This window comes from Epinephelus lanceolatus, chromosome 15, assembly GCF_041903045.1.
Source record: "Epinephelus lanceolatus isolate andai-2023 chromosome 15, ASM4190304v1, whole genome shotgun sequence".
Lineage (NCBI taxonomy): Eukaryota > Metazoa > Chordata > Actinopteri > Perciformes > Serranidae > Epinephelus > Epinephelus lanceolatus.
Window position 1 is genome coordinate 30,474,836 of NC_135748.1, and position 21,716 is coordinate 30,496,551.

General features: G+C 40.1%; 2 pseudogenes and 1 gene segment (V, D, J or C); 2 read left to right on the forward strand and 1 right to left on the reverse strand.

Moving 5' to 3' along the window:
- Positions 1–21,716, reverse strand: part of LOC117266944 (Ig kappa chain V-III region MOPC 63-like) — a 305,866-nt gene that overhangs the window by 236,829 nt on the left and 47,321 nt on the right.
- LOC144466991 (Ig kappa chain C region, B allele pseudogene) overlaps positions 1–21,716 on the forward strand; it is a 35,457-nt pseudogene that overhangs the window by 1,627 nt on the left and 12,114 nt on the right. The gene's annotated exons all lie outside the window — the stretch shown is intronic.
- On the forward strand, positions 15,540–17,115 carry LOC144467003 (Ig lambda-2 chain C region pseudogene; annotated as a pseudogene). The gene is made up of 2 exons (XR_013493387.1): positions 15,540–15,681; positions 16,505–17,115. The product of XR_013493387.1 is annotated as an Ig lambda-2 chain C region pseudogene (transcript).

The following is a 21,716-nucleotide window of genomic DNA, read 5'->3' on the forward strand; positions in this document are numbered from 1 at the left end:
CTTCATCAAGTCTTTGGTCTTTAAACTCATGAAGAGCAGAAAGAAATGAAATGCTTTCATAACTTCATCTGATACTCCTCTCTGTGGGAAATGAAAAGCTTTGGATTCATCATGGAAATATAAATATCATTATTTTGTCTTTGTATTTGTAAGGAACTCAAAATTATATAGTGATATAAAAAAGAATACATTTTTTATCATCATCAAATCCTCAAAAACATTTGTCGTTCAAATATGTGATCAAGCAAATGTGAACACAACGTAATGTGGTGTTGAAACATATTTTATATTTCTAAATAAGATGAATGTTTTGTGCAGCTGTCAGTAGAGACACTGTTAAATATGTTTTGATATCAGTGAGTCCAACCAGAATGTAACTTTCCCAGCTTCCTCATAAAGAGACTGAATGAAGTGACAAGAACATAAGTTTCAAACTGTATATGGAAGAGCGTCTGTGAGTCTGTTTCAGTTTTATTTACATTCATTGTGGTTCTGCTTGATGACTCTTGTGTTGTGTTCACTGGACCAGTTATCCTCATCACAGTCTCTTCACCAACCCTCTGCACCTGCAGCAGGCCGTTTTCACTTCAGTCAAACTGAAGGAGGTTTTTGTACGACGACAAACCACTGTGTGAACGTTCCATCACTATGAGCACCCAGACAGTAATAATCTCCAACATCTTCAGCCTTAATGTCACTGATGGTAAAGGGGAGCGAGAACCAGATCTACTGCCACTGAATCGAGACGGAGTTCCAGAGGAGAGAGTTCATGCACTGTATATAAGAAGTTTGTGAGCCTGTCCAGGTTTCTGAAGGTACCAACTGAGATCAGCACCAATATCTGAACTCCCTGTGGCGCTGATGGTCACAGTCCCTCCAAGACTAACAGACTTGGATTTGTCAGTCTGAGTCAGAAAATTGTTGGCAGAAGACTCCGAAATGAGAAATGAAATATAAACCTTGAGTATCAGCAGTTTAGAATATAATAAATTAGACATTAATCAAAGCCACAATGTCAGACACATTTTCAGAACCTCTCACCCTGACTCAGAAAACCCAACATGACAAGCAGAGTTATTGTCAACATCATCCTGATGCAGTTTTCAGTGTGAGTGCAGGAAAACAGTTCAGACTCTCTGTGACATGAGAACTTAAAACTGTGAGGAGCAGTGATGCATTAAGGTCATGCAAAACACATGTAACACACACAGCAGGTGTTGTGAGACTGAACAAGCAGAGGGTTCTCATCTGACACGAGGCTGTCTTGTGTTTAGCGCCCCCTGTTTGCAAACGGGATAAACACTGAACACACTTCAGTGACACAAGTTCTGATTGACCTTGTTCTTCTTCATTATTGAAATGTCATTTATCTTATTATCCAGATCCCGGTGTTGCATTTAGGATAATGTTGTGTGAACCCATCTGACCTCAGTGTGTTTCGTTCAGAGCCTCCTCAGTGTTTCAGCTGATCACCCCAATACCTGACCTCTCTCTACAAACCTCGCAGCAACATCAAGAAACGTCTCTCTTTTTTTAAATAAGGCATAAAATGAATGTGTTTCTGGTAATTCAAATGACAACACTGTTGATAGAATGGAAGATAAAAGAAACAATGATAAAAATGTTGAGCTATGACTTAGAGTGTGTTGTGTGCAGCTTAGAGGAAAGATGTTACACTGTTCATTGATGTTTACCGAATAATGCTAAATGAGTAGTTAAATGTTTTTAGAAAATACTCGTACTCAATTTCTATATAAGGATTTAATGATAAGATCAATATCACTGTCATGTTGTATGGTTAGGAGGAAGCTAAAGGCATCAGCCAGTTAGCTTAGCACACAGACCAGAAACAGGGGGAAAGAGGTGCCTGTAAAGTGTTGAATGTATTTTTACAAGTGGAAAAATAACATTTTAATGTATATTTGGATTCTGGGTTTCATACATTTTAATTATACTACTGTCTGTGGAAAATGAACATCATGGTATGTGAGCTGTCATAACTGTTCGACCTGGGATAATAATAAAAGTATAAGAAAAAATATGAGATATGCCAGTGTATGTCAATCAATCAATCAATTTTTTTTATAAAGCCCAATATCACAAATCACAATTTGCCTCACAGGGCTTTACAGCATACAACATCCCTCTGTCCTTATGACCCTCGCAGCGGATAAGGAAAAACTCCCCAAAAAAACCCCTTTAACGGTGAAAAAAACGGTAGAAACCTCAGGAAGAGCAAATGAGGAGGGATCCCTCTTCCAGGACGGACAGACGTGCAATAGATGTCGTACAGAACAGATCAGCATAATAAATTAACAGTAATCCATATGACACAATGAGACAGAAAGAGAGAGACAGAGAGAGAGAGAGAGAGAGATGCAGGACAGACGGTAATGACAGTAACTTACAGCAACATTAATGAAAGTAATAATATTATAGTTATAATTCTGGCTACTGTGGTACAATATGTTGAAAGTATATATTAATATCTGGCAGTATACATGTGTGACAATAATCATATGTGTATAATAACAGTATAAGTATGACTAATGACTAGTGATGGCAGCAGCAGCAGGAGGCATCTGGCAGGACCACCACACGTCACGCTGTCCAGGCACCACTGCAATATGAGTTAATCTGAGAGACAGTGGAGCACAAAGGCTCCGGAGAAGAAGCTGAGTTAGTGACATCCAGAATGGCCGAGTTAGCAAGATGCAGTAATAGAATACGAGAGAGAGAGAGAGAGAGAGAGAGAGAGAGAGAGAGAGAGAGAGAGAGAGAGAGAGAGATGGAGAGAAGGGACTCGGTGTATTATAGGGGGGTCCTCCGGCAGACTAGGCCTAAGTCAGCCTAACTAGGGGCTGGTACAGGGCAAGCCTGAGCCAACCCTAACTATAAGCTTTATCAAAGAGGAAAGTCTTAAGTCTAGTCTTAAATGTGGAGACGGTGTCTGCCTCCCGGACCGTAACAGGAAGATGATTCCACAGGAGAGGAGCCTGATAGCTGAAGGCTCTGGCTCCTGATCTACTTTTGGAGACTTTAGGGACCACGAGCAACCCTGCGTTCTCAGAGTGCAGTGTTCTGGTGGGATAATATGGCACTATGAGCTCACTAAGATATGATGGAGCTTGACCATTTAGAGCTTTATAAGTTAACAGTAGGATTTTAAATTCAATTCTGGATTTTACAGGGAGCCAGTGCAGAGAAGCTAAAACAGGAGAAATATGATCTCGTTTCTTAGTTCCTGTTAGTACACGTGCTGCTGCATTCTGAATTAGCTGGAGAGTTTTTAAGGACTTACTAGAGCTACCTGATAATAGAGAGTTACAGTAATCCAGCCTAGAGGTAACAAAAGCGTGGACCAATTTTTCTGCATCTTTTCGGGTCAGGATAGGCCTAATTTTCGCAATATTACGCAGATGAAAAAAATGCAGTCCATGAGGTTTGTTTTAAATGAGAATTAAAAGACAAATCTTGATCAAATGTTAATGTTAGGTTTCTTACGGTAGTGCTAGAGGCCAGAGCAATGCCATCTAGAGAAACTATGTCATCAGATAAAGAGTCTCTGAGTTGTTTGGGGCCAAGAACAATAACTTCAGTTTTGTCTGAATTTAACATCAGGAAATTGGTGCTCATCCAAGTCTTTAAGGCAGTTATGGAGTTCAGTTAATTGATTACTTTCTTCTGGCTTCATCGATAAATACAACTGTGTATCATCCACATAACAATGGAAATTTAAAGAGCGATTTCTAATGATGTTACCTAAAGGAAGCATATATAGAGTAAATAGGATTGGTCCGAGCACAGAACCTTGCGGAACTCCAAAACAAACTTTAGTACGTAAGGATGACTCATTATGAACGTCAACAAACTGAAAACGATCAGATAAATAAGATTTAAACCAGCTTAGTGCAGAACCTTTTAGGCCAATTAAGTGATCCAGTCTCTGCAGTAGAATTTGATGGTCAACTGTGTCAAACGTTTGTCATTTGTAATTTTAACTAGTGCTGTCTCAGTGCTATGATGCACTCTAAATCCTGACTGAAATTCCTCAAATAAATTGTTGTCATGGAGAAAATCACACAGCTGGTCTGCGACTACTTTCTCAAGGATCTTTGACATAAAGGGAAGATTAGATATTGGTCTATAGTTGGCTAACACCTCTGGATCCAGGGTGGGCTTTTTTAGTAGAGGTTTAATTACAGCTACCTTAAAAGACTGTGGTACATAGCCTGTTAATAAGGATATATTGATCATATCTAATATATGAGTGTTAACTAAAGGAAAGAAAAGACCTCCTTAAGTAGCCTAGTTGGGATGGGGTCTAAGAGACACGTTGATGATTTAGATGAAGAAATCACTGCTGTCAATTCTTGAAGAGAAATTGGGGAGAAGCAATCTAAATATATATTAGGTCTTACAGCTGTGTTTGAGGTTAGATAGGTACTATCTGAGGACAGGAGGTCATGAATTTTGCCTCTAATAGTTAGAATTTTGTCATTAAAAAAGCTCATAAAATCATTACTGCTAAGGGCTAAAGGAATACAAGGCTCAATAGAGCTTTGACTCTCAGTCAGCCTGGCTACAGTGCTGAAAAGAAACCTGGGGTTATTCTTGTTTTCTTCTATTAATGCTGAGTAATAGTTTGCTCTGGCATTGCGGAGGCCCCTCTTATAAGTTTTGAGACTGTCTGTCCAGATTAAACGAGATTCTTCCAGTTTGGTTAATCACCAATTCCTTTCAAACTTTCGCGATATTTGTTTTAACCTACGGATTTGAGAGTTATACCAAGGAGCGAACTTTCTTGGCTTTGTTAACTTCTTTTTAAGAGGAGCTACAGAGTCAAGTGTTGTTCGCAGCGAGCCTATGGCGCTATCAACAAAATGATCAATTCGGGAGAGGTTAAAGTCGGTACGGGAAACCTCTGTTACTGAAGGACTTGGTATTGAATTTAACGACGGAGTAATCATTTCCTTAAATTTTGCGACAGCACTATCTGATAAACATCTAGTATAGTAACTGTTGCTGAGTGGCGTGTAATCGAGTAAAAAGAAATCAAAAGTAATCAAATAATGATCCGATAGCGAGGGATTCTGTGGAAAGACTGTTAGGTTATCAATTTCAATTCCATACGTCAGAACTAGATCGAGGGCATGGTTAAAACAGTGAGTGGGTTCATGTGCACCCTGACTGAAGCCAATGGAGTCTAATAATGAGATAAACGCGGTAGCCAGGGAGTCATTATCAACGTCGACATGAATGTTAAAATTGCCTACAATAATAACTTTATCTGATTTAAGAACTAGACTGGATAAAAACTCTGAGAATTCAGATACAAATTCAGAATACGGGCCAGGAGCACGGTACACTATAACAAATAAAAGTGGCTGTGAGGTTTTCCAGGTCGGATGTGAAAGACTAAGAACGAGGCTTTCAAATGAATTATAGTGTAGTTTAGGTTTAGGGCTGATTAACACACTAGAGTTAAAAATGGTTGCAACTTCCCCTCCTCGGCTGCTGCCTCGAGGAATGTGGGTATTATTATGACTGGGAGGAGTGGATTCATTTAGACTAACATACTCATCTTGACACAGCCAGGTTTCAGTGAGACTGAGTAAATCAATATGATTATCTGATATTAATTTGTTTACTAACACTGCTTTAGACGATAGAGACATGATATTTAACAGTCCGCATTTAATTCTCCTGTTTTGTCTTTCTGTCACAGAAGAGGTTTTAATTTTTATGACTGGGTAACTGAACTAGAAGCTCAGAGAGGTGTATAGGACTGCAACTCTCTGTCCTGGTCTCAACTCTGGGTTGTCATGTGTCATATGTGTGTGATAAGCAGTGTGTGTGCTTGGTGAGGTTACTGTCAGCTCTGTGTTCAGTGGTCTGTGTCAGAGTCTCTTCCTCTTCAGCAGCTGCAGTCGCTTCCTGCTGTAACTGCTCAGTGTCTCTGCAGTCTGACTGAGGGAGGTTTTTGTACCACCATAAATCACTGTGTGAACACATAAGCACTGTTGATGTAGTGTGCACTCTGACAGTAATAAACTGCTGCATCTTCAGTCTGAACTCCACTGATGGTCAAAGTGAAGTCAGAGCTGCTTCCACTGCCACTAAACCGAGCTGGTGTTCCTGATTCACGTGTGCTCACATATTTTATTAGGAGCTTTGGAGGCTGTCCAGATTTTTGCTGATACCAGGACATAGCTTCATGCTCATTACCATCAGAATCATAAACTGTGCCAACATCTTGGCTGGTCTTACAGGTGAGAGTGACAGTGGATCCTGGAGTAAATGTCACCAGTGGAGGCTGAGTCACAGTCACCTGAGCGCTGCATCCTGCAGACAAAAACAAATCATTCATTTATCAGCAGAAATCAATGAGAGAAAAGGCAGCACATCATGTTTGAAATGTTGCTGAGTGAATGAACCTGTGAAACAGCAGCAGGCCAGCGTCCAGATGAGGATGGTGATGAGAGTCATGGTGCTTGTGCTTTCTGCTGTGTTGACTGACACATCTGAGTCCTGCAGTGTTGAACTCACAGGACTATAAACCTTCTCACTTCACTGGAGGATCAGCTGACCATGCAAAGCCTCCTCTCTATGGAAATCATTTCTCTGCTCTCAACACACTCAAGGCAACGTGTCTTCTTTGAAACATTCTTCTTTTTATTTCTTTATCGTCTCACATGACTTTGTCCTTATTAACAGATCTACATCGCCCCCTGCTGGCAAACTGGACCAACACTGAACTCACCATGACCTGTTATTGATTGACTTTGATTTTCTTCATTAATTGCATTTATGTCATTCTTATTATCCAGAACAAGGTGTTACATTTAGGATAATTGGAAGATAGATATATAGTAAACACGAAAAACAAACTTCAGACACTCTTGCATGGAGCAGGGAAAGAAAAAAGGTAGCTTAATTACTTCATTAAAAAGCCTTTATTTTATTATTGCTTGTACAAAGACACTTAAAAAAAACAAGCAGTTTTGACCTCTTGGGTCTTCATCAGGGTTACAAATGGAGACATGATGTTCAAAGCAGGCCTATTTATAGGCTCAACTGGGAGTGTCAGGGTCCTGATTGGTGAGTGGACACAGGTGATAGAACTCAAGTCAGATTAACACAGGTGATAGAACTCAAGTCAAATTAACAATCAGAGCAGTGATACCAGACTCTCCACTTCTGTTGAGGAAATACAGATGGTTAAAATAGGACAAGGGGTCATATCAGTCCCAGAGAAAAAGACAAAAAAACAAGATACAAAATAAAGCAACCACACAAAAACAGCCAAACCGACCAAACTGATCAATTAGTAAATTTAACACATTTCAAAAAACCACAAATAATCTGTCAGCCCTCTAAACTTCTGACATTAATATCACTCCAGATTGCAGCATTTAACATTTATAAAAAAAGGTCTATAGTCAGTCTCCTCATTTAAGCCAGGATAGGTCATGGCATCTAGTTTAAAAATCCAAAAAGTCTCCCTTTGGAGGAGTCTCTGTAGGCGGTTACCACCTCTGATGGAGTCCTTAATGGATTCCAAACCTTCTATCCTCAATAAGGAATCATTACTAGCATGTACCTCTTTAAAGTGTTTAGCCATGGGATAGTCCTCATTCTGTGTTCTGATTGCATATTTGTGCTCTGACAGTCTGTCCTTAAGACGTCTCTTGGTGCGTCCTACATAAAAACAATTACATGGACATGTTAGACGATATACAACAAATGTGGTGTTGCAATTAATAAAATCTGTCTGATTGTACTTTCTTCCTGTTTTCAGATCTGTAAATGTCTTTGTTTGAATAACATTCGAACAGTGGTTACATGTATTAATAAGACATTTAAATGTACCTGAGGTTTTTTTTAGCCACATATCCTCCCTGCGTGCTGGTCGATAACTGCGTACCAATGTATCTTTAATAGTGGGAGCTCGTTTATAGGATATGACTGGTGGTTCAGGGAAAATGGTTCTCAAATTCACATCACTTTTTAATATAGACCAGTTTGAATTAATGATCCGTTTGATTTCTTGAGCTTTAGTGCCATAACGAGTGACAAAAAACAAATTAGAGGGGTTTCTCGTTAGTTTGTGTGATTTTTGCAATAAATTGCTACGGTTAACATGCCTAACTTTTTCCAAAGCAGCAGTGATGACATGTGGCCTATAGGACCTTTCCCTGAATCGTTTAGATAGATCTTCTGTCTGTTTCTCAAGATCAGGGTCAGAGTCACAAATCCTCCTGACTCTTTGAAACTGTCCAGAAGGGATGTTCTTTTTTTGATGTGGGGGATGAAATGAATGGTAATGAAGAAGAGAATTATGATTGGTTTGTTTGCGAAATAAGGTAGTGTGTAAACTGTCTTCACCACCTTTATAGATAGTAAGATCCAAGAAATCAATTTTTGTCTTAGAATATTCCATGTTTAGTCTTGTGTTCTCATTAGTTGAGTTTAAAAATTCATGAAAGGATTGTAATTCAGTTTCATTACCTGAAAAATGTAAGTAAATATCATCAATATATCGACAGTAGAATTTGATGTTTTCAAAGAAAACATTCTTCTGAGGATTATAAATAAACTCCTCCTCCCAAAGGCCCAAAAACAAACATGCATATTCAGGAGCAAAGCTGGCCCCCATGCTAGTGCCTTTACATTGTTTAAATACTTTATCTTGAAATAAGAACACATTGTTGTTGAGGATCCACTCCATGAGTTCCAAAAGGAAAACAGTGGGGGGAATAGTTTCCTCCCTGCGAGATAAATAATATTCACTTGCACGTATGCCCTCTGAATGTACAATATTAGTATATAAGGATTCTATATCAAGAGTTACTAGAAAAATATCTTTGACTTCATCAGTTTCTGATAGTCTGTTCAAAACATGTGTTGTATCTTCTACATAAGATGGAAGATCATGTTCAAATGGTTTCAAAAAATAATCAATATATTGAGAGGCTGGTTCAGTCAAAGAGCCATTGGCTGATACGATGAGTCTGCCGGGGGGGATTGTCTTTTGGCTCTTTGTGGATCTTTGGTAACATGTAAAATGCAGGCATTCTGGGGTGTTCACACATAAGAAAACCATACTCACTTTCATTGATCCAGCCCGCATCTTTGGCTCTGTTTAACAAGGCTGTGAGGTCACATTTCATGCTAGATAAAGGGTTAAAAGAGAGTTCTTGATAGTAATTAGGATTTTTCAGTTGACGGTGGGCTTCATTCAAATATTTGTTATAGTCCAAGACAACTACTGCACCCCCCTTGTCTGCTGGTTTTATTATGATGTCCTTGTTGTCACTCAGTTCTTTCAAAGCATCACGTTCATGGGGGGACAGATTATGCTTCGTGGCTGTTGTTGGGCTATTGAAGAGTTCCTGTATTTCATAAGCAACTTTCTTAATGTATGTCAAAAGGGTGGGATTAGTACTTAAAGGCGTAAATGTGGACTTAGGTTTGAAGGTTGGTGTGCTCCCATTTGTGGCCTGTGTGTATGTCAAATTGTGTTTTTGTCCTAAAGAGTACCATGTTTTTAGGTGTAAACTTCTATAGAAGCGAAAAAGATCAATTTTAGACTCAAAAAGGTCTGATTTGTATGTGGGGGAAAAGGACAAACCTTTGGAGAGAACTTGTACTTGGGCAGGTGTCAGCTCAACTTGGGACAGATTAACTATACTTATAAGAGGGGCCTCCACAATGCCAGAGCAAACTATTACTCAGCATTAATAGAAGAAAACAAGAACAACCCCAGGTTTCTTTTCAGCACTGTAGCCAGGCTGACTGAGAGTCAAAGCTCTACTGAGCCTTGTATTCCTTTAGCCCTTAGCAGTAATGATTTTATGAGCTTTTTTAATGACAAAATTCTAACTATTAGAGGCAAAATTCATGACCTCCTGTCCTCAGATAGTACCTATCTAACCTCAAACACAGCTGTAAGACCTAATATATATTTAGATTGCTTCTCCCCAATTTCTCTTCAAGAATTGACAGCAGTGATTTCTTCATCTAAATCATCAACGTGTCTCTTAGACCCCATCCCAACTAGGCTACTTAAGGAGGTCTTTTCTTTCCTTTAGTTAACACTCATATATTAGATATGATCAATATATCCTTATTAACAGGCTATGTACCACAGTCTTTTAAGGTAGCTGTAATTAAACCTCTACTAAAAAAGCCCACCCTGGATCCAGAGGTGTTAGCCAACTATAGACCAATATCTAATCTTCCCTTTATGTCAAAGATCCTTGAGAAAGTAGTCGCAGACCAGCTGTATGATTTTCTCCATGATAATAATTTATTTGAGGAATTTCAGTCAGGATTTAGAGTGCATCATAGCACTGAGACAGCACTAGTTAAAATTACAAATGACCTTCTGATTGCTTCAGACAAAGGACTTGTCTCTGTACTTGTTTTATTAGATCTTAGTGCGGCGTTTGACACAATTGACCATCAAATTCTACTGCAGAGACTGGATCACTTAATTGGCCTAAAAGGTTCTGCACTAAGCTGGTTTAAATCTTATTTATCTGATCGTTTTCAGTTTGTTGACGGTCATAACCAAAGTTTGTTTTGGAGTTCCGCAAGGTTCTGTGCTCGGACCAATCCTATTTACTCTATATATGCTTCCTTTAGGTAACATCATTAGAAATCACTCTATAAATTTCCATTGTTATGCGGATGATACTCAGTTGTATTTATCGATGAAGCCAGAAGAAAGTAATCAATTAACTGAACTCCATAACTGCCTTAAAGACATAAAAACTTGGATGAGCACCAATTTCCTGATGTTAAATTCAGACAAAACTGAAGTTATTGTTCTTGGCCCCAAACAACTCAGAGACTCTTTATCTGATGACATAGTTTCTCTAGATGGCATTGCTCTGGCCTCTAGCACTACCGTAAGAAACCTAACATTAACATTTGATCAAGATTTGTCTTTTAATTCTCATTTAAAACAAACCTCATGGACTGCATTTTTTCATCTGCGTAATATTGCGAAAATTAGGCCTATCCTGACCCGAAAAGATGCAGAAAAATTGGTCCACGCTTTTGTTACCTCTAGGCTGGATTACTGTAACTCTCTATTATCAGGTAGCTCTAGTAAGTCCTTAAAAACTCTCCAGCTAATTCAGAATGCAGCAGCACGTGTACTAACAGGAACTAAGAAACGAGATCATATTTCTCCTGTTTTAGCTTCTCTGCACTGGCTCCCTGTAAAATCCAGAATTGAATTTAAAATCCTACTGTTTACTTATAAAGCTCTAAATGGTCAAGCTCCATCATATCTTAGTGAGCTCATAGTGCCATATTATCCCACCAGAACACTGCGCTCTGAGAACGCAGGGTTGCTCGTGGTCCCTAAAGTCTCCAAAAGTAGATCAGGAGCTAGAGCCTTCAGCTATCAGGCTCCTCTCCTGTGGAATCATCTTCCTGTTACGGTCCGGGAGGCAGACACCGTCTCCACATTTAAGACTAGACTTAAGACTTTCCTCTTTGATAAAGCTTATAGTTAGGGTTGGCTCAGGCTTGCCCTGTACCAGCCCCTAGTTAGGCTGACTTAGGCCTAGTCTGCCGGAAGACCCCCCTATAAAACACCGGGCACCTTCTCTCCTTCTCTCTCTCTCTCTCTCGTGTTCTATTACTGCATCTTGCTAACTCGGCCATTCTGGATGTCACTAACTCGGCTTCTTCTCCGGAGCCTTTGTGCTCCACTGTCTCTCAGATTAACTCATATCGCAGCGGTGCCTGGACAGTGTGACGTGTGTGGTTGTGCTGCTGCCGTGGTCCTGCCAGATGCCTCCTGCTGCTGCTGCCATCATTAGTCATTAGTCATACTTCTACTGTTATTATACACATATGACTATTGTCACACATGTATACTGCCAGATATTAATACATACTTTCAACATATTGTACCACAGTAGCCAGAACTATAACTACAATATTATTACTTTCAATAATGTTGTTGTAAGCTACTGTTATTACCTGCATCTCTCTCTCTGTCTCTCTCTCTGTCTCATTGTGTCATACGGATTACTGTTAATTTATTATGCTGATCTGTTCTGTACGACATCTATTGCACGTCTGTCCGTCCTGGAAGAGGGATCCCTCCTCAGTTGCTCTTCCTGAAGTTTCTACCATTTTTTTTCCCCGTTAAAGGGTTTTTTTGGGGAGTTTTTCCTTATCCGCTGTGAGGGTCATAAGGACAGAGGGATGTCGTATGCTGTAAAGCCCTGTGAGGCAAATTGTGATTTGTGATATTGGGCTTTATAAATAAAATTGATTGATTGATTGATTGAACTACTGCACATGGTGGGTCTTTGATGTCTGGCTTCTCAGACCCTGTCTGTGTGCTCCCCGCCATTGAGGGCGCCCTCTTCTTGGTCTTTCTTCCTCTGCGGGTTTTCTGTTTCTTGGAGGTAGTCTGGAAATTGGTGGCCATTCCTCTCCCAAAAAACTGCTGCTGGTTGCTGATGTGTTGGACACAGTGTGGACATAATTGGGTTCTTCATCACTGCTGGTCAGGTTGAAGGATACAGATGTGTTCCTGCGGTGTAGGGGTTGCGCATGGGTATGAGCTCTTGTCATTCATCTTTGCCAGCTGTACACATCTCCTCGGCTGTAGTCATCTTCATCCCTCCTGAGCTTGCAAAGTTTGGTTTGTTTCACCGTATTTTCCAACTTGTGTAGATCAGCTTTCAATTTCTCCTCAAAAGGGAGTCGTTGTTCAGTACTGGAAGTAGACAGGGAGGCCTTTAAAGTCTCAAGTTGAATTTTCAACTCCTCCCTCTGTTTCTTGCCTTCCTCTATGAGCAGCAACATTAAATCCATGGAGCATTTGTTAAGAATGGATTCCCACTTCTCTTTAAATACAGCATTCTCCTTTCCAAAGGCTGGGAACTTGCTCAAACGTAAGCCTCGTGGGATGATTGCTTCTCTCCAATAGTCAGAGAGTGATACTATATGCCAATGTAGTTTAATGTCTTGTCCCATCAGTTTCCTCAATGTGTCATATTGTTCGTTCAGGTCACTTGGTGAGGAAACGGGGGTATCTGTGTCATTTAAGAGAGAGTCAGACACTATTATGTCGTTCCCTTGCTCCCTTGAGTCGGAAAAGGCATTGTTGTCCGGCATGGTGAAAAACAGTCCTTCAAAAACGCTGTGTAAAGCGGAGCTACTCCACTAAAAAGACCCACCCTCTGGGTCTAACAAAGTTCAAACTGAGAAGAGAGGTAGTGGTGTGCTCAAGGACCGATTGTTATTGTCCAAAAACTCAAGAAAAAAATGCAGGTGCTCTTGAAGAAGAGGGCTCAAAATAAATAGATAGATACATGAACAGATATATAGTGTATTTCATTTAGAATCTGCTGAGTGACTCAGCTGTTTATCACAACTACCTCATCTTTTTCACCAAACTTCACATCAACATCAAGACGTGTTTCCTCCTTAAATAAAGGATTAAAATGTTGAGTGATAAATTGGAGTTTGTTTGTTTGGTGTGCAACGTGGGTTGTTGTTTTGTGGTAATAATCTGTTTGAATGAGAAGATAAATATTGTAACAACAGTTGTGTTGATACAAGGATGAGTTTCAATGAGAGGGGAAGAGAGCAACATTGATGGAAAATGGAGGACAATGTGTGCAGCTCAGCATGAAGATGTGAGTCTATTCTTAATAACTGTGCTGCTGATTGTGAAGGTGTTTGTGCTGTATTGAAACCCTCAGTCTTGGTCAGTGAAGGTCGTGCGAGACAGTTGGGCCTAAAGTCACAGTCAGATCAGTATCAGGCCTGAAGGAGGCCTCGAGGTCAGGCTGCTCCACCTCTGCTGTAGTTATGTTTCTCTGTGTTACACTCTGTATGTTCAACTGTGATTCTCCTCAGTCGAGCCTTCATTAAATACTGTGTGTAATCTATCAAAGTCTCTGGCAGTGTTTTCACTCTCACTGTTGACTGGTGTTTACCTGATGACGCTCAAAAGAACAGTTCGAAACTGATTCTTTAAATACTTGATCAAACTTAATACCACTGCCATATTGTATAGAAACATGAAGCTAAAGCCAGTAGCCAGTTAGCTTAGCTTAGCACACAGCCTGGAGGCAGAGGGAAACAGGTCGCCTGTTAAATGTTGGATGTATTTCTTATGTATGTTTGGATTTTTGGTTACATACATTTCAGTGAAACTACTGTCTGTAGAAAATGAGCATCATGGAATGTAAGTTGTCATAACTTTTTCAAATGGGATAAGAATGAAAGTATATAAAAATATATGAAATATGCCAGTGTATTAATGTGAATATGTAGTGTGTGCTTGGTGAGGTTACTGTCAGCTCTGTGTTCAGTGGTCTGTGTCAGAGTCTCTTCCTCTTCAGCAACTGCAGTCGCTTCCTGCTGTAACAGCTCCGTGTCTCTGCAGTCTGACTGAGGGAGGTTTTTGTACAGCGATAAATCACTGTGTGAACACCCAAGCACTGTTTATGTAGTGTGCACTCTGACAGTAATAAACTGCTGCATCTTCAGTCTGAACTCCACTGATGGTCAAAGTGAAGTCAGAGCTGCTTCCACTGCCACTAAACCGAGCTGGTGTTCCTGATTCACGTGTGCTCGCTAATGATATTAGGAGCTTTGGAGGCTGTCCAGATTTCTGTTGATACCAGAACATAAAATCTCCAACACTAGAGGATCTGTAAACAGGTTGGCTGGTCTTACAGGTGAGAGTGACAGTGGATCCTGGAGCAGATGTCACCACTGGAGGCTGAGTCACAGTCACCTGAGCGCTGCATCCTGCAGACAAAAACAAATCATTCATTTATCAGCAGAAATCAATGAGAGAAAAGGCAGCACATCATGTTTGAAATGTTGCTGAGTGAATGAACCTGTGAAACAGCAGCAGGCCAGCGTCCAGATGAGGATGGTGATGAGAGTCATGGTGCTTGTGCTTTCTGCTGTGTTGACTGACACATCTGAGTCCTGCAGTGTTGAACTCACAGGACTATAAACCTTCTCACTTCACTGGAGGATCAGCTGACCATGCAAAGTCTCCTCTCTATGGAAATCATTTCTCTGCTCTCAACACACTCAAGGCAACGTGGGACACAAAATCAGGAGGAATACTGCTTGGATTTACACCATCTATCATCTTAATGGAAAAGAAGAAAAGATTTATATTACAAGTGCAGTTGAGGATTTAAGGACAAGTTTGTCTTCACTGTGCTTGGTATGATATGTCTGTTTGTCTGCCTTTCATTTACTCACAGGGTTTAATGGAGATAAATTATATGTTTATATTCATTTTAACAATAGTTTGTAAATCATTATTATTTAAAATGCATCATGGGTATTTGACCATGTATTAACTGAAATAAAACTGTGAAGAAAAATGACTTTTTTTTACAAACAGACTGTAATCATTTCTCTGTCAGGTGTAGAAAAGTAAAGAAAAACTCAAGAACTAATCTTTATTTATACAATATTTTCATTCCATGTCATTAAAGAAGCCTTATAGATTCGGTAAAGTTTAATGTTCTCTCTGTAATTATAAAAATCAGAGAGTATTTTCAGTGGATAGATGCTTGTTCACAGTGCAGGAGGTTTTTGTACGGCCACTTAATGAGTTTGTATCACTGTGGGTCACTTTTGGTGGAGGAACCAAACTCGTCGTTGACTGTAAGTACCAGAGATTTTATTTCATTTAATTCAATATATAGCCAATAGAACTATTTTCAAGTATTAAATGAGACTCTGATCAAATTCAGTGTTTGTATGTTGATGATATTTTTTTGTTATTTGATCAATCTGATGAGAAATTGTAGAAACCAAAATTATCTCAGCATTTTATTCATTTACATTTAAAAAGAAAAAACAAAATAACAATTTTCTTATCTTTTTCATAGTAATATTGAATTTTTATCTCTTAAAAAATGTTTAAAAGTAACAGTTGTTCAAGTCAGACCGTGAACGCTAAAAAAAATCATAACTAGTTTTTTTTTTATTCATTAATTTGGAAAATATGTTTCTAAAAAATGAATTATGATCTGAGGTGGATTCTGTTAAACACAGAGATGTTTTTCTCAGTAAATGCAGTTTATCTTTGTGTTCACGGTTCATTCATTTTCCATGTAGTGAAAAGGAAGTGAAAGAGACAGATGACAAAGGTTTTAACTGTATTCACATGAGTGTTTCAGCTCTGTCAGTTTCAACAGAAGAAAATCATCACAGGGACGAGTTATTCACTGTCACACATTATGAAACACATATAAAGATGTCATCAATAATCATTATCAATCAAGCTTTTTAGTCTCACTTGAATCATGTGGCTGATGGTCTGATACTGAGTGATTTATGAGTGCAACAGCAGCACAAGTTATTCTGTTTGATTTGATCAAATGTAAGAAATGAGCAGGATGTGATTTTTCTTTATTACCAAGCCTTCACTCTCATTCCTTTGTCTTTTCTCCCCCCTCTCCTCCCCCCTCTCTGTCTCCTCCAGTGGGTGTGGTGCGGCCCACCCTGAGCGTCCTCCCCCCCTCCAGAGAGGAGCTGCAGCAGGACAGTGCCACACTGGTGTGTGTGGCCAGCGGGGGCTTCCCCTCAGCCTGGAGGCTGGGCTGGAAGGTGGGGGGCAGCAGCAGCTCCTCAGGGGTGTCACACAGCCTGGAGGTCCTGGGGAGGGACGGCCACTACAGCTGGAGCAGCACCCTGAGCCTCCCTGCAGACCAGTGGAGGAAGGCGGGCTCAGTGAGCTGTGAGGCCAGTCTGAATGGACAGAGCCCTGTCACTCAAAGCCTGGACCCTGACCGCTGCTCAGAGTAGAGCTTCAGCAACACTTCCTGTCTGGAAATGATGCTGCTTCTTTCATACACATCTTGATGAAGCTACACATCTCCTCTCTTCACATCTTTCTGCACTTTCACAGCTCTCTGCTCAGTGTTTTAGTCTGCATGTTGCTTTCTAATACTCATCTTCTGCATATTCTTTTTTATCTTCATTATTTTTCAACTTCAACTGAATGTTATTAGTTTCACTCCAACACAAACTATTCATTCATCACAAATGTGGCATGAACATTAAACCATCATTAAATAAAACTGTGGATTATAATGAGTCAGTGTCTTTGTGTTTCTTTTATGATATATTCATTATGACAAATACCTTCTTGATCATTGCAAGATCATAACTGATATCATACTATACCTGTTAGTACAGAAGATGGCTGCATTTTTATTACTTTGTGACACTATAATAGTATATAGTGTAATAATAGTATAGTATGGAATCGTGAATTTTTGACATGTTGAGTAATTAAATTAAAATCTATATTTCCTTTTGAACTCTGAGATTAGAGGTTTTTATGCGGCTATAGAGTCACTGTTAAACATTTTTTAAATATCAGTGTCATATTCAAACATTAATGTAACTTTCCCAGCTTCCTCATAAAGAGACTGAATGAAGTGACAAGAATATAAGTTTCAAACTGTATATGGAAGAGCGTCTGTGAGTCTGTTTCAGTTTGATTTACATTCATTGTGGTTCTGCTTGATGACTCTTGTGTTGTGTTTACTGGACCAGTTATCCTCATCACAGTCTCTTCACCAACCCTCTGCACCTGCAGCAGGCCATTTCACTTCAGTCAAACTGAAAGAGGTTTTTGTACAACGACAAATCACTGTGTGAATGTATCATCATCATGAGCACCCAGACAGTAATAATCTCCAACATCTTCAGCCTTAAAGTCACTGATGGTTAAAGTGTAGTGAGAACCAGATCTACTGCCACTGAATCGAGACGGAGTTCCAGAGAAGAGAGTTGATGCATCATATATAAGAAGTTTGGGAGCCTGTCCAGGTTTCTGAAGGTACCAACAGAGATCAGCACCAATATTTGAACTCCCTGTGGCGCTGATGGTCACAGTCCCTCCAAGACTAACAGACTTGGATTTGTCAGTCTGAGTCAGAAAATTGTTGGCAGAAGACTCTGAAATGAGAAATGAAATGTGACCTTCATTAGAAATGTTAGACAGCCAACAACATGGAGCAGCATGAATCACAATGCAAAAATAAAAAATAAAAAGGACAGAAAAAGTGTGACAATTGGAATACTTCAGTAATGTCAGATAAATTTTCAAAACGTCTCACCCTGACTCAGAAAACCCAACATGACAAGCAGAGTTATTGTCAACATCATCCTGATGCAGTTTTCAGTGTGAGTGCATGAAAACAGTTCAGACTCTCTGTGACATGAGAACTTAAAACTGTGAGGAGCAGTGATGCATTAAAGTCATGCAAAACACATCTGGGCACACCTGTCCATGTGAAACAGAGAGGGAGAGATGAGGTGGAGGAAGTAGAGGCTACATCTCCCTGTGGACTGATGAAGAACATGGTGAAACTTTTGACTCTCTGTTCCTCATCTCTCTGCTGTTTCAGAGAAGTAGGCCTACATCTTGCACAGGACCTGACATGTTGTGCATGATATGAAGTGATGCTTCTTTAACATTCACTTGTGTCCTGGTCTCATGGCCCACAAGTTTAAATGGTTACTAGGTGAGCAGCCAGATGGTGACGCTGTTTCCACGTCCAATTGGCATAATGGTCCAGTCAGACACTCTCTTACATGGATCCTGACATTAAATTCTCACACACAGAATGATACATCAGGAGAGGCAAGGTCCAAAACCAGATGCAGGAGGTTTAGGACTGACGGCAGGAGCACGTCTGCAGTCACCAACAAAATGTGTCCCTTTGCCTCCATTATAGTAAAGTGAGAGCAGTCAGTTCAAACTGGAACAGGTCCATGATGAATTGGAGGAAGAAGCTGAGGGAAAATAAAAGCAATCAAAGTGATGAGAGGAGACTCTGCTCCTGTAGACAGCTGGCTGGGAGAGAAGCTCAGTGCTGCTGGGTTAAGGAGGAGGAGGAGGAGGAGGAGGGACTTTGAAACTCAGGTAATCACAGCAGGTGCCACGCATCAGCAATTAGGGCTGTTAGCAGGGCTGCACCCCTGGGTCACCTGCAACCCAACACAACACACAGACAGAGAAAACAGTGTCAAAGGACACGACCTCTCACTGATTAAAGTGAAATCACCACAAAAGGAGAGTTACAGAAGCCTTTTAGTTCCTTTATTTCAGTAAAAGTAGCAACATCACAATGTTGAAATGCTCCAATACAAAGAAGAGTCCTTCATTCAATCTTATTCATGTCAAAGTTTAGAAGCATCAACAAAAGCAGAATTACCTCTGTCAGTGTTATATTGATATGTACAATACAACTATTATCTTATTCTATTTTTATTTATAAGGACAACACATATCAATCAACATTTCTGTAAATGCGCCAGTGTTAGCCATGCGAGCTAATTTTCAGTTGCAGTCCTATGGCAAGATGTTTTAAAGCCAATAAAAGGATGAAATTCGCATCACAAAGACATAAAGACAGCATGGACTACAGCAGGTAGAAACTGTCAAGGCAGAACAGAAGCCACAAGCAACAAGCAACAGCAGAGCATCACTACAATACAATAACACAACAACAACAAACAGACATGTAAGCAACACAAAGTAGCAACACACAGATTAGCATTACACTCAGACATGCAGAGCAGCAACAGAAAGTAAACATAGATGAAACACAATAGTCATTATGTTTGATCATTAAACAATGATAGATAGTTTTTTTTTGGCATCATTGGGCAAACATCCCATAACCTCTGAGCACACTGTAATTCAAATGGACTCAGAGAAAACTAGACTTCTGCACCTCAGCTTGGCTCTGTTGTCAGGCTTTAGAAAATCTAGCCTGTGACTGGAGACACACAAGTTGTAACACAGTGCATTATAGAGCGAGTCCATCTTTCCTGGGCGTCCATACATTTACATCAAAGTCAAAATATGGGATGGGAACCTCCAAACATCAGGCGCAAATGTGAAATGCTTCAGCTTTGGAATAGACTTGTGAAGATGTCGGATCAGAGACTCACTAAAAAGATTTTTAATTAGACACCTCCCACTGTCATCCCTCAGCTAACGAGTTAAAGTCATTATCTTATTTGAACAGCTTGTCATTTATTTTCAGGGACAGGTTAGTCTGTGATATTCAGGAGATTAGGAGTGAGATGTTTCTCATGTTTAGAGAAAAATGCTCTGTTGACATATGGTATAAACCAAAACTACCAACTTATTGTCTCATAAAGAATAGCTGCAGTGTGGAACCTTACGTGAGTCTAAACAAGAGACAAAGATCCCTGTGTGCACAGTTGCACTCAGGAACGTCACCATTAGCCTTAGAGACTGGAAGGTTTAACGCCACCCCAGAGGAGGACAGAATTTGTTTGTTGTGTCATTTAGGTGAAGCTGGGAATGAGGTTCACTTCTTGTTTTACTGTCCTGTATATGAAGACATAAGGAATATACTTTTCAGTAAGATGACCTCTAACTATGTTGATTTCTGTTGGTCAGACGATGAGGAAACATTTTGAATTTGTTTCAGAAGGGGAACCTTTTAGTGGCTGAATTTCTTTGCCAGGCCTGGGATAGAAGGCAGAGTATTCTGCCTCATTTGTAGTCTGAAAAACAGAGAGAGTTCAGTAGCACAAGACATTGTAAAGTATGCTGTTGTTGGGGACTTGAAAGCCCAGAGGCAATCCAACCTGATGTGATTTAAGCTGATTAAATTGTAAGACTAACATGGTGTCTTGAGGGTTAAAACAGGAAAATATGGTGCACTACTGTTTGTTTTAGGAGTGTTAACGTGTTTTAGCTTGTGCTTGGTGAGGTTACTGTCAGCTCTGTGTTCAGTGGTCTGTGTCAGAGTCTCTTCCTCTTCAGCAGCTGCAGTCGCTTCCTGCTGTAACAGCTCAGTGTCTCTGCAGTCTGACTGAGGGAGGTTTTTGTACCACGACAAATCACTGTGTGAACACCCAAGCACTGTTTATGCTGTGTACACTCTGACAGTAATAAAATGCTGCATCTTCAGTCTGAACTCCACTGATGGTCAAAGTGAAGTCAGAGCTGCTTCCACTGCCACTAAACCGAGCTGGTGTTCCTGATTCACGTGTGCTCGCATATCTTATTAGGAGCTTTGGTGGCTGTCCAGATTTCTGTTGATACCAGTACATAAAATCTCCAAGATAAGAGTATCTGTAAACAGCTTGGCTGGTCTTACAGGTGAGAGTGACAGTGGATCCTGGAGTAAATGTCACCACTGGAGGCTGAGTCACAGTCACCTGAGCGCTGCATCCTGCAGACAAAAACAAATCATTCATTTATCAGCAGAAATCAATGAGAGAAAAGGCAGCACATCATGTTTGAAATGTTGCTGAGTGAATGAACCTGTGAAACAGCAGCAGGCCAGCGTCCAGATGAGGATGGTGATGAGAGTCATGGTGCTTGTGCTTTCTGCTGTGTTGACTGACACATCTGAGTCCTGCAGTGTTGAACTCACAGGACTATAAACCTTCTCACTTCACTGGAGGATCAGCTGACCATGCAAAGCCTCCTCTCTATGGAAATCATTTCTCTGCTCTCAACACACTCAAGGCAACGTGGGACACAAAATCAGGAGGAATACTGCTTGGATTTACACCATCTATCATCTTAATGGAAAAGAAGAAAAGATTTATATTACAAGTGCAGTTGAGGATTTAAGGACAAGTTTGTCTTCACTGTGCTTGGTATGATATGTCTGTTTGTCTGCCTTTCATTT